Raw genomic sequence first — 13,887 nt, 5'->3', positions numbered from 1 at the left:
AAACACAAAAATGCGCGTTTTCCCAGAAAAAAGACCTAGCTAGATCGATTTTTTACCCCCGAAAACCCCCATATAGCAAATTTTCGGAGATCCCCAAAATATATAAACTTACAAGAATTTCTCATTTAAAAGTATAAGATTTAATTAAAGTTTAATTGCACAATAAAAGAAAATACATAAGGCTTTATGATTAGTCAATGATTACTAATAAATACCAGAATTTTAAATTTTCAAGTGCATCTACAACTTTCATCCTAAAATTTCCTTGATTTTTTTCAAAAATTGACGTATTTTTGAGAACGATGTGTACAGCCTTGATTAGCATTGAAAAAAATCGGTAAATAAAAAAAAAACATGGAAACTTTGTCATAGGCATGTCTCCTTGTCTATGTCTAGTACACGCAGTACACACATATCTACCACTATGTACTTATCGTACATTGACCGAGATAGCGTCCTCTTATCACCCGTTATCACTGAAATTGGGTTACCGTGTAATGAGTGCCAAGTGTCTCGGCGCCTTGGGCGTTAAGTTCGGGTGCAGTTGTATGTACTAAATATTCTGCGATCAATTTTTTCTGTGACTATTCCAGACATAAAAAAAATCAAAAATTTATTCTGCAATTAGGCCTCAAGGGCTCTTTTACAAGTCAATACAACATTAGTAACAGGATATAGTGACATGAAAAATACATAACAAAATTTATAAATACAACAGCCAATACCTGGGTAAACATTACATTATAATAATCTTAAAATAAATAATTACTACAATACAAAAGAGACATAGAGACTATACTCTATGGTTAAAAATACATTAAATCTGGAGATGTAAAAGGTCCCCAATGTCAGAGTTCTAATACTAATAAGATTTGGAGGTGTAAAGTCTCTCCAAGAGTCAAAATAAAATGTATATATTAAATAAATAAATCGCGTCTGGACTGTTAAGCTAGCAGTCTCATAAACTAATGCTACAGAATACATAACTAGTATGTACCAAGTATATTATAAAATATTACAGAGACGGGTATTCTCCACGGTTAATACATTAAGTTTGGAGATGTATCCCCACGGTCTGAGAAAGATAATTACACAATAATAATTACATTAATAAGATTTGGAGGTGTAAAGGTTCTCCAAGTGTCAAAGAATAAAAAATAAAAAAGTGTATGAAATACATATTTCACGTCAAGAGACTGTTAAGCTAACAATCTTTAAACTAGTTCTACAGAATACATAACTACTATGTATCTAATAAGTCAATACCTTTTTCAGACGAGTTCCTATACTCTGTATCTTTAGGTATTTAAATAAAAGTAAACAAAAACAACATCTAACCTCAAATGGCTCCTTAAGCCAGTTGAGGGTAGATGAAAGCATAACATGATCAAATAATGTAGGTTAAAGTCAGGTCGTTCAGTGACAGATCCAGGGCGATTTTGTATTTGGTTGGTTAACCAATAAATGTTATAACTACCCGAAAATGTACAAATTGTTTGTTTACTTTTATTTAAATACCTAAAGATACAGAGTAAAGTTACTATAATAAACATTTCTATACGATGTAGAATGCTTTCAAAATTCATTGGCTAGTCTAAAAAAATATAGTTAAACGTAAGTTGTTTAAGTACCCAGGTACTTATATATGTATGTTGTATGTAGTTCATTTTCTATCAAACAGATATACTCGTACCTATAAGTACTTATTTCAGTGAACATTATTTATAACTATGAACCTCCAGGTCCTTTTGTTGCCTTTTACTTGCAGTAGGTACATCTTTGTATTTCATTTCTAATATGTTTATTTGACTGCTTGGTTTCTGAATGAACTAAAAAAAATAGTTTACAGTACATATGGTGCTACTTTACCGCACTAGTGCGATAATTATTGTTTGTCCGCATTTTCGTTAGTCATAATTTGGGTTTTCTCAGAAACGCGTAACTATTCAGGATTGCCATAAAACAAACCTAACCTAACCTAACCCTATCTATGGGATAACCTAAAGAAATTCCTAAAAATTCAAATTAACTATTTCAGAGTTATGACTAATGATAATATGACTATTATTACATTATGACTTTCAATAATTATGCCAAACAAAGGGATCCGCTACTAAGTTGACAAGCCGTTAATAATCGTTTGTCCTTTTCCATCAAACCAATACGTCGGAAAGGGACAAACAATTATAAGCGGCTTGTCAACTTTAGTAGACGTTTATGAATAAGGGGGTAAATGTCTAATCTAAAGTAAACCCTATATGGCTCAGCAATTAAAGTCCGCGACTGTACATGGTACATATGGATCGCTAAATAAGGTCACACATCCTATACACACAATGTCGGTGTTTGGTTTGGTGTTAAAAGGGAAAGTGTCTGTTTGTACTTTTACTTCGTGACGTAGATAGCTAAATTTTAACTTGTTTAACGTCAAGTTGAGGACGGTCAGAAACAGTACCCCTAGTGTAAATTTGATCGACATCATAACGTGACGAACGCGTTTGCGTTAAGTCTCATTTTGTATAGGATTTTGAGTTTCCAAAACGTCCCGCTTGGCGCGCTCTTTCTAAATCCAATACAAAATGAGACTAAACGCAAACGCGTACGTCACGTTTCGAAATCGAATTTATTTACACTAGGGGTACAGGTAATTATGTGGAATCCAAGCACAATAATCAATGTTATTCTTACCCCATTGTAATTATGTATGGTGCGACAAATTTACAGTCATATCCTTTTTATAGTTTTAACCCTACGCCATATTCTTTGTTATAAATCGCACGAGCGATGTTCAAGAACACAGTGATTCACTCAAAATTGCTGTATCGTCCGATAATAACTCACGAATGGCTGTAATGAGCAAGTATTTGCTATAATTACTGATTATCTTAAACTTATGAGGTCTTTGTTTTTAAACATTGATTGTTATTCATTCATAGTTTAACTTCCTTTTTGAAATATTTTAAACGTTTTGTTTACTAGTCCATCTAAGCTTTACATCGAGTTCAATCTAAAGTTTTTCCTTCTGAAATAACATTGTATATTAATTAATTTTATTTAAAATACCTAACAAATATTAAAAAGTAATATGTTACCTAATTACAGTAATTTACCAAGTTAAAAACTAAATCTAAAAATTTACAATACTAGATAGGTACTTGGGTCAACAGCTACCCGGGTACAAAGAGAATTTAGTATCAATGCGTATTGTCAAAGTAAATTTTCAAAATGTTATACTCAACTAAATTTACTGCCACCTTTCGACACAGGACAAAAACTCTTAGAATGACAAATGGCTATTTGATCCATGTTCTTTTACTGATCTTGATCCTGATCCTGAACGGTCTTGCCATCTATTTGAGCATACATTTTTCTTGATTTTTCGAGGCACGTTTTTTTCTTAGACTTTATTTATCTTTTACGGAGCTATACATATCTTTGCCCGGGTGCCTAGCACGCTGCTGGCGTTCTCTCTTTGGACGGCCAACGAAATTTTACTGGACTAAATATGCTGGTGTACCTGTGGTTGCTGCTTTTTTCCCGGAGTCGCTGACCTAACTTCCTTATATTTTTTACCATCAGCGCACCAAGGGCGGCTGGTCTTTACGGCTACTGGTAGAAAATCGAAGGCCTGCTCCAGATTAGAATATTTAGACCGATTCTGACTTAATTTTCAATAGTCGACTAAAAATGTTCAGTTCCTTTAAATTTAAATTGAAGTCTACTTAACTAGTTCGACTTCTAATCACCCCTTCGCGACAAAATTGCACATCAAAGTCGAAACATGACACTATCTTCCCCAATGAAGTCTATAGTGGACATGACAATGGCGTCTAAACTGGACGTCAGTTCGCAAGGGTCCGGTTTATTTGCAAACCCCCGGACCGGTTTCTATTTGCTTTTAATTCTAATTCGGGAGGGGTCTGTTTAGATTTGAATATTTTAATACTTGCGCTGAGTGTGAAGGTTTAAATATGTAGCAATTAAACAACAAATTGCATAGAAACACACCTGCTAAGCCGTGGTCACAGACGATTGATGCTGGAATTCTGGACCATGTCAGCCATATGCGCGATAGCAATGCGCCATGCGCGGCGATCGGTCTGGCCTAGTGGACCCTACCTATGAAGCCGAAGGTCCTGGGTTCGAATCCCGGTAAGGGCATTTATTTATTTATTTAATCTTTATTGCACAAAAGAAAACCTTATAGTACAAAAGGCGGACTTAATGCCATGAGGCATTCTCTACCAGTCAACCTTTAGGCAAAAAAAATTGTGTGATGAACACAGATATTTGTTCCTGAGTCATGGATGTTTTCTATGTATTTAAGTATTTTTAGATTATATATATATCGTTGTTTGAGTACCCACAACACCAGCCTTCTTGAGCTTATCGTGGGACAGTCAATTTGCGTAAGAATGTCCCTATAATATTTATTTATTTATATAGAGGTAGTGCATGTTTATGGGAGAAAACATTTTATTTATAATAACAATTATGTATACAATATACAGAGGGTTACGATAACTAGCTTAAATCTAAAATAGGCCTTTGAGGCATTGTACTCGTACCAAGGATGCTGGTGACATTTCCTCGTTGACTGAAACGTTGCGCGAGGAAGCCGCCAGCTCTTCGGTCACCAGTTACGTCAACCAGACGCTTCGCGATTTCTGCACAAAACTTGTGCGCGCTGGGACCCCATGAACCTAGAGTTTCAGAGTTTCAATGTTTATTAACTATATATTATATAGAGAAAAATAAATGTGATTTTTATTTTTACCGCACTTTGAGAAGTGTATAAGTAGGTAGGACTGAACATTTTTTACTGGGAGTGTATGAGAAATAAAAAACTGTTTCATAGACAACATCGATATTTACGGAGATGGGCCAATTTTTTGTTCGATGACGATTTTCTTTTTTGTTAGTATTTGATACAATGAGGGCTAAAGCGTTTAATTTCGTGAATTCCATAGTATTTTTGGGGATTACAAGGTTTTTCGCGGATTTTCACTTCTTATTCATTATTGTGGTAAATATTTTTTCTATTCTCGATTGATCCTTGGTAAACATTAGATAGGTATTATAGTTCAATTTAAAAAAGGGTCATGGGTTTTATTTATTAAACATAGTTTAATTTTGAGAGCTTTTTCTGGACCACCATCTTCAGTGGCGCCAACTGGTGAGCGCAAAAACGGCAGCCCTTATTTGGTGCATAGATAAATAATAAATAAATAAATATTATAGGACATTATTACACAAATTGACTAAGTCCCACAGTAAGCTCAATAAGGCTTGTGTTGAGGGTACTTAGACAACGATATATATAATATATAAATATTTATAAATACATAGAAAACACCCATGACTCAGGAACAAATATCCATGCTCCTCACACGAATAAATGCCCTTACCAGGATTTGAACCCGGGACCATCAGCTTTGTAGGCAGGGTCACTACCCACTAGACCAAACCGGTCATCAATAGATATTCCCTAATATACATAATATAAGCATAATTTCACAGTATGTCCTGGAAAATCTTCCTTTCAGTTACGAAAATGGATGGTATTTTTGTAACTCAACGAAAAAGCTTACATTTTTTTGGTCCATATTAAATTTACCAAATTACGGGACAATACATGTTCGCGAATAAAGGAAAATTGTCCCCATTTTTGTAAAGATCCGAATACGCAATTTTTTGCGATATAATTTTTTGAACCATTTTTGTTATTGTTAAACAAAAAAGGGGTGTGATTTGTGATTGAATTTATTTATATATATTAATTTTATGTGAATCCTATTCCGTGCAAAAGCTTTTGTAGCATTTTGTTGGCGTGTCTTACAAAAATAAATGCGTAACCTCCTGCCTAATAATAAAATATAGAATATACATCTATATTACCAACTAAAACCTTCGCTAAAGGGAAAAACACATTTAAACGATCACTTTATAATTCTTTTAAAAGTATGTATATTTACATTTCAGCGGGGAACAATGTTATTCAGACTTTGATAGATGTGGACAGAAAATTGTTACTTTCAAGCCTTTAAACTGTCAAAACAAACTAATTTTAACTGGTATTTATAATAGTTTGGCACGGTTGCTTTCCGTAAAGGGCTTGATGTTTCTTCTAGATTTCTGCCCAAGCTTACTGTTAGTGCTTCTGGGCATTTTCCGCAAATCGACAACCATTGTGCCTATATTGCGCGAGGTAGCGATATCTAACCACCCCAGCTCCTCCACGAAGCCTAGCAAAGATTTCAGGTTGCTAACTGCCTCCCTTACGCAGCCCTTGGGATTAGTCCGGTTTCCTCACGACGTTTTCCTTCACTGAAAGCTACTAGTTAGTAAATATCAAATGATATTTCGTACATAAGTTCCGAAAAACTCATTAGTACGAGCCGGGGTTTGAACCCACGACCGGATTGTAAGTCGCATGCTCTTACCGCTAGGCTACCAGTGCTTCCTAATATAGCTTAAGAAAATTAACATGGAAAATCAGGGGAATTCGTGTAATTTTGAAAATTGGTACACTTATACCTTGTGGTCTTCAGATAAACATACAATACAATACAATACAAATATTCTCTATTGCTCACCAATATGAAAGAACATAATGACATACAAATAAACATACAACTTAGACTGGTAGACAACGGGCACACACTACAAGTCCTCGAGGGTGGGGGTTGTGCTGAGGGTGTAAGGGGGGTTGAAGGTACCTTTTTCAGATTTTTGCTTATATCTCGAATATTTTTACGAATATATATACATTATAATTACTTTGGAGAAAAGTTTTACCTTAAAATTTCCTACAAATTTGGTTTGTTCATTTTTACTCTACAGCTACAGGGTGCTTAAGTTAACAAAGAGACGATAAATAGACAATTTAAGAAAACGTCTTTTTCTCGTAATTGTTCATCATAACTAAATTTTTTGGTTTAGATTAAGCAAGCTTAGTCGACTGCTGACAAAATATAAAAAAAAAAAACTGGCCAAGTGCATGCTCAAAGTAGGGTTCCGTAGTTACCCGTCCGTCAACATAGACTTTATGAAAAAACTCAACAACGGCTAAACCGATCAGGTTTGCTATAGTTATTCTTGAAAGTCTTTACCAACCTTTGCTTTCACGTTGTTTGCGTCACGTTTTCATATTGTTTGGACCCATGGTTCTGAAATTAGGGAAAGTAGAAGGGGAAACACTATTTTTTCTCTCAGAGCGATTATTTTCGAAAATATTACGTTTGTCAAAAAATGGTTATTGAAGACCCGCATTCGTTTTGAAAGACCTATTCTACGACACCCCACACTATAGGGTTGAACCAAAAAAAAAAATCGTCCCCACTTTTGGTGTAGGGGAGTCACCCTAAACAATGCTTTTCTCCTAGTTTTAATTGTGCTGAGGGTGTAGGGGGGGGGGGGGGGCTACACCCTCAGCACAACCCCTACCCTCGAGGACTTTTAGTATGTTTATCTGGAGACCACGAGGTATAACTATACCAATTTTCAAAACTACACGAATTATTTCTGCTGATATTATTAATTTTCTTGAATTAATATACATACTCAACAAAAAACGATCTTCTTGGTAATATTTGTATAACATTTCGTAAAACGGACTCCTACAATGTTTCTTGAAAAATAATAAATCTGATAAATACTTAAGTCCTTATTTACCAATAACAGCTGGGATATATAGGAGGGATCTAAATCTTCTCGGGTCAGAGGTTAGAGCCGACGTAGCTTTATTTGACGTTCATAAGCGCATTGTAATATACCTACTCGGAAAATAAACTATCTTTATCTTTATATAAAACTATTTCAACCATTTTTGGATATACGAGTCCATTTGCGTGAATGAGTGTATTTTTAAACCTGTGACTAATTTCTGGAAAAAAGACGCCAATACTTGGTTTCAGGATATAAGGATGCAACGTGCGTGTCATGTGTTATTTTTGTAACCATTGGAGAGAAGAGTTATTATCATGTTTTTAAAATGAAATATAGGAAAATACCGTTCAAACTAGTTTTATTTTCTTTATATGAGATTTGCATGCCATTAGTCGGCTGAATACACTGTTTTTCGAAATGTATTTGACAACATCCACTTGACTGTATTCTAGCATATAAATGATTTGATATATACATTAACGCAGTTTTTGCATTAAGTAAGTTTATGCTCGGTTTTAATTTTTTTTAAATACGAAATTATTTATTGACAATAACAATATACATAATGGATATATACAGATGATTACTATAACGGTCTTTTATATAATAAATAAATATTATAGGACATTATTACACAAATTGACTAAGCCCCACAGTATTAAGCTCAAGAAGGCTTGTGTTGTGGGGATTCAGACTATGTATTTAAGTATTTATATAATATATAAATACTTAAATATATAGAAAATACCTAAGACTCAGGAACAAATATCCGTGCTCATCACACAAATAAATGCCCTTACCTGGATTTGAACCCGGGACCATCGTCTTCGTAGGCAGGGACACTACCCACGAGACCAGAACGGTCGTCAATATTATATTATATATGTATTCTCTAACTTAACCACCCATCTGGGCCATCAGCTTCACCGCCATAATTTTAGTTTATCAAAATGATTGCTATTTTTTTAATTATATTCCAAAATAAACGTCTACATAATTAATTCCGCCACCTGCAGGTGACATATCCTCAACATTAAAAAATTTTGATATATTTTTTTACTTTTTTAAATTATAAGACGTATTTTTTCACTAAACTTAACCACCCATCTTTCTTACCAGCTGACATTAAACTCTATGTATCTCGCCATTGGAACTATCAGCTTCAGCGTCATATATCGTGAGTTTTTCAAAATTATTGCATTTTTTTTTTATCAAACTTTTTCCCAAATTGTTAATTACATTAAGTATTTCTATAACTTAACCACCCATCTTCTCCAGCTCCGCCAACTCCTCAGCTTTTCGCTCGCCAAACCTAAAAGCGTCCGTTCACCGCAGTACGCACCGACCGTCGCACGCGCACGGCCGCGCCCGCGCGTTCTACCTTCGCGATAATTACGTATGTGTGTGTGATAGTGCAGTGTATGGATTGCTTTTTTGGACGTGAGTTTTTTTTGGTTGAGATTTTTCGTCTGTATTTTTTTGTTTTTTATACGGATTATTTTTGACTAATACGTGAGTCGGTTAAAATAATTTTATTATAAAGTTGTATTGTTAACTTTCGTTTTTTTTACAAATGTTATGGTTGAAATATGGCATGAAAAATAATATAAAAAATATATTTAAAGTTAGGTCAATATTAGAAATGAATGTAGCTTAAAAACTGAGACCCGTTCAAGTATTTGTGTTATCGGCTAGTTTATTTACAGTATATTTATTTAAGATTGTCTATAAGTAGGTGTTCTATAACCTATAAAATATCATTAGTATCATATTAGAATATATATTTTTATGAGAAATATGATTCAAAATATATTTATTTTTTTCTTATTTTTGTTAGTCAAGAGGTCAAAATGGGTCACTTTATTTATGCTTTTAACTATACTTTTCTATGAAAATTAATTAATTAATGTAGGTATATATAGTCAACAATGTAACTTTTCTATCATGCTGACTACATAATATATATCTATATTGTCATCTCATATCACAAACAACAAAAACCCCAAAATATGATTCATGAGTATTTATAGAAAAACTTTTTTTATTGAATTTATGAAAGTCTTTAAATTATAAACCCTAGACCTGATTAAAAATACTAATAATCAGTAACATTTAAGGTCATAATCGGTTTCGTATTTAGACAAAAAAAACACAAAACCACAATCAATACAAAAAAATGAAACAATTTTGCGAATTCGCAACCCATTTCAAATAAAATAGGTCATAAAAGCCCGCATAATTGTCTATCACGAAATTGCATCAAATCAAGGTTATGCAGTTGCATGATCTTATATTGCACGTGCGAGCGAGACGGATATACACTAACCTTGTGTCGGAGAGAGAAGGTTGGGAAACTCTTGGGAAATATTTTTTCTCTCGTTCTGAAGGGCGTTTTTAACGCTTTTTCACGAATATTTGTTTTCTAATATTTTCCTTGGGTTTTTAGGTCGTGAAGTGAATTTGTTCTTTTGTTCATTAAGTTCATTTGTATATTTTTCCTCTTAAACCCTTTTTTTGGTGACCTATCTTAATGCACCTTTTTCTGATAATTTTTAAGAAAAAATTTTTTATACATACATATTCCCTTACATAGTACACAATTCCCCCCTTTTTGTGGAATAAAATATTATTTATACAATACGTATCTAGTTATTTTTGTTAAGTCACTTGTTTTATTTTGCCAAAAAATTATGACTAAGTTATTGTTGATTTTTTTTTGAGTCGGACCAAAAATTTTGAATTTTTATGAAAATAAAGTTTATTAATATCCTTCCACACTTTTTCTGTCAAAGTCGGTGCAGCTGTAAATATTCAAACATTACAAAATATTTTATAAAGTACATTACGAAACGGCGAAATTTCACTTAATAATATTTAAATGACTATATAATGAAAGTAACTTCTTGGATTTCATAGACGTATAAATCCCGGTCTTTTGATTGGCTAGCGTGGGGATATAGATCCTACACGTAGAGGCCACTTGGAGAGCTTTAATGTCATGTAACTTTATTATTAACCTATGAGTATCTAGAGAGTTGAATTGCTTACCATCAGGCGATATGTCTGCTCGTTAGCCGCCTATGTATATCATAAAAACGGAGGTAAGCCTTAGATAGGCGTAATTTTACTGTTGGCAAATAAATATCAAAACATTGCAAAACATTATCGTCTTAATAAGAAAAAAAAATTAAAAAATTTAATCTGTTTATTTCAGCGTTTGTTTTTGTTGAGGTACAGTCTGAACTCAGTTATAATCTCTATATTTGGAGATTATGTTAACTAAGTTTAGCCTTAACTAAATATATAATTAGTCCTGTTGGCAGTTAGTGCTTACATGTTATTATAATACTATTTGTAACGAAATTAATTCATTTTAATCAGTGCTTTCTTAAGTGTACTCTTTATTTTATCAGGATGTTTTTCTAATGTTTCTACTACTTATTTGGGTAAGCTGTTCAGGATATTAGGCAGGTATGTTGGCCAGAGCCTTTTCCCATATTCATTGTTACTTTTAGTTATTTCAAAGTATGGTAAGTTTTGTTTTGTCTGAATACCTACCCTTTTTTTAAAGAAAAAAATGCCTTTGGCCGTATACAATATGTCTTAGGACTCACTGTATCACCAAACATTACAAAATATTTTATAACATAACATGGTGATAGTCGTCTAAAAATACGTTACGAAACGGTGAAAGTTGGTCCGCCAAATCTCGTCGGCGGCGACGGCGGCCCAAACGCTCACTTTTGGGGGCTCGGTAAAAGGATTGTTCATTCGGATTCCATGTAAATATACACTATCAGATATATCAGAGCTGACGAGATGGCTCATAAATATCTGGACACGCATTCTAACGCTGACAGAGTCGAGTTCAGATAGAGATATTTACACCTCTAAATAATTGTAGATTATTTTTTTGTTTGTGTTTTTTTATTATTATTATTTTAGTATTTTTTTGCAATCCGACATTTAGAGACTATATACATTTCTAAGTAATAATAATAGTGTAGTTTGCATTAACATTTTCAGTGAATTGTATTTTTGTTTTTTGTTTTTTATAATTTTTGTTTTTGCTTGTATGTAAATTCCATGTTGACGCGTAAAAGTGCCCATGTGGCCTATGTGCTGAATAAATATTGAACTTGATAATAATAAATAAATATTTGGGGATAATCTTACAGAAATCGACATAGGCCCAAACTAAGCAAAGCTTGTACTAAGGGTACTAGGCGAAGATATACATACGTATATAGATAAATACATACTTCCGAGTATATACATACGAAACACCCATGACTCAGGAACAAATATAATACACAACACAAAATAGGTCCGCTATTTGAAGACCCCTGCTCTAGGGTATTCAACGATTCGAGTTTTTGACTTTCGCTCGATAGGAAAAACACAACCATAGGTCTAAAATCCACATTAAAAATTTATAATAAATTTGCACAAAAACTAAAAATATGAAAATAATTTCCAAATAGGGTAAACCGTCTATTACTAACCACCTTCCAATTACTGGTCACCTTATAATAAATTGGCTAAAATAAGAATTCTATTTATTTATTTACACAAATCAAGTAAACTAAATAACTATCGTTCTGATGATTAACTTAGATTGTGTGATTAATAAACAGAATCCCTATTAGTATAAGGTGGCCAGTAATAGACGGTTTACCCTATGAGCTGGAGGGAAGTTAGTTAAACCTAATCTTTGTTAATGATAAAAAAAAATGCAGGGTTAGTTTGGTCCGACACTATAAATATGATTTCTACTTACATTTTTTAAAGATTCTTAAATAAAGATGATTATGAATCCATCTTGAGTGCTCAGAGCCTTACAAAGATACTTTTGCGTGTCCCGAGGACACAGATCATCAATTATTACCAATTATAAACGTAAATTCATGTTTTTGTTTCTTACTAATATCCAGGAGATATCATAATGCTGTAGACTATTGTCTATTTTGAAAACTTATTTTAGAGTGTGTGTACACCATTCGAGTTAGACTAAGATCTGCAGGGATTTTGATAGCACACACAGTGCAATACATAGATCTAAATCTTAACAAATCATTTTGATTTTGATGTCGATCGCTTCAGCATAATATATTCTAGGTTTTTTGAAAAAAAAAAATTGTTTTGCTAAAAATGGAAAACCTATAAACCTTAGTTTTCCATTGTGTCAATAACATACTAAAAAACACGGAGAATGGAAAATATCACGTGGTTTTAGCTTTTGTGTATAAATTACTTACTTTTACAAATTTTTGAAGTGCGTTTTAGACCTATCGTAATTTTTTTCTATCGAGGGAAAGTCAAAAATGAGTATTCGAATCGTAATTGGTACGATTTTTCAAATACAATCTCCATAGGCAGAACTGTTGCAAAAGTGTCCAGCTGTCAGCTATAAATAATAGTTCCAAATCTCTCCAGAGTAGCGCTAGAGTAGCTAAGAACCTAGGCGTTATTGACAGAGTGAAGTGCACATGCAAGTGAGTATAGTAGCGCAACCTATTTAAGCTTTTTTGACGGACACTTTTTGGTATTCCGATATTGTATTCCTTACCTCCACCCTCCATATTAAAAAAGTTCAAACTGACAATGCGTATTTTTTCTAACTTTTTTTTTATTGCCAGTAACATCCGGCTTGTTTAGCATATCTCATATAATGGCTAATAATAATTACGGCATCGATCAAGGCACTCTCTCGCTTTCTCGAGATTTTGGCACTTACTTTCACTTGGGGCCCGAGTGGTCCAAGCCACAAAATATAGCGGGTTACAACTATATATTATAATTATTTCCTTTATTAATTTTTCTACTTATGTTAGGCTTTTTATAACATGAATATAAAAGTAAAATACAAAAACACGTACTAAAACATATAAAGATATTATAAAAAACCTAACCTAGGGTGCCGCCAGCAGCGGGGCAGGGCCAAGCTGCCGGTCGTCAGGGCCGCAGAGAGAGGAACCGCCGGACTATCCGCGTCCTGTCCAAGATCACCGCCTTCTGTATCTGACCCTTGATCCAACCACCTAGCGAGAGTCTCTCAAGGTGCTGGTCGAGACTTCCCTATAAGACCGTTCGCTGAAACGACTATCGGGACAATGATCGTTGAATCAACATCCCACATGGCGGTTATCTCATATTATTATTGTTTTGTTTTATACAGGCAGCTGATGCTGGTACGTCTAAAACATAGTTAACTTAGCA

At 33.7% G+C, this 13,887-nt stretch overlaps 1 protein-coding gene across 4 annotated transcripts in view; it reads left to right on the top strand.

The window, feature by feature from the left end:
- Positions 1 to 13,887, top strand: part of LOC133532155 (probable nuclear hormone receptor HR3) — a 194,558-nt gene that overhangs the window by 44,043 nt on the left and 136,628 nt on the right. The window contains exon 1 of one of the 4 annotated variants that reach the window (XM_061870693.1): positions 8,993 to 9,108. The exons of the other annotated variants lie outside the window; for them this stretch is intronic. The gene's annotated coding sequence lies outside the window, so the exon portion shown is untranslated. Of the gene's footprint in view, positions 1 to 8,992; positions 9,109 to 13,887 lie in introns of those variants that run through there. 4 annotated transcript variants of the gene reach the window in all.

This window comes from Cydia pomonella, chromosome 26, assembly GCF_033807575.1.
Source record: "Cydia pomonella isolate Wapato2018A chromosome 26, ilCydPomo1, whole genome shotgun sequence".
Lineage (NCBI taxonomy): Eukaryota > Metazoa > Arthropoda > Insecta > Lepidoptera > Tortricidae > Cydia > Cydia pomonella.
This window is presented reverse-complemented; position numbering and strand designations above follow the sequence as displayed.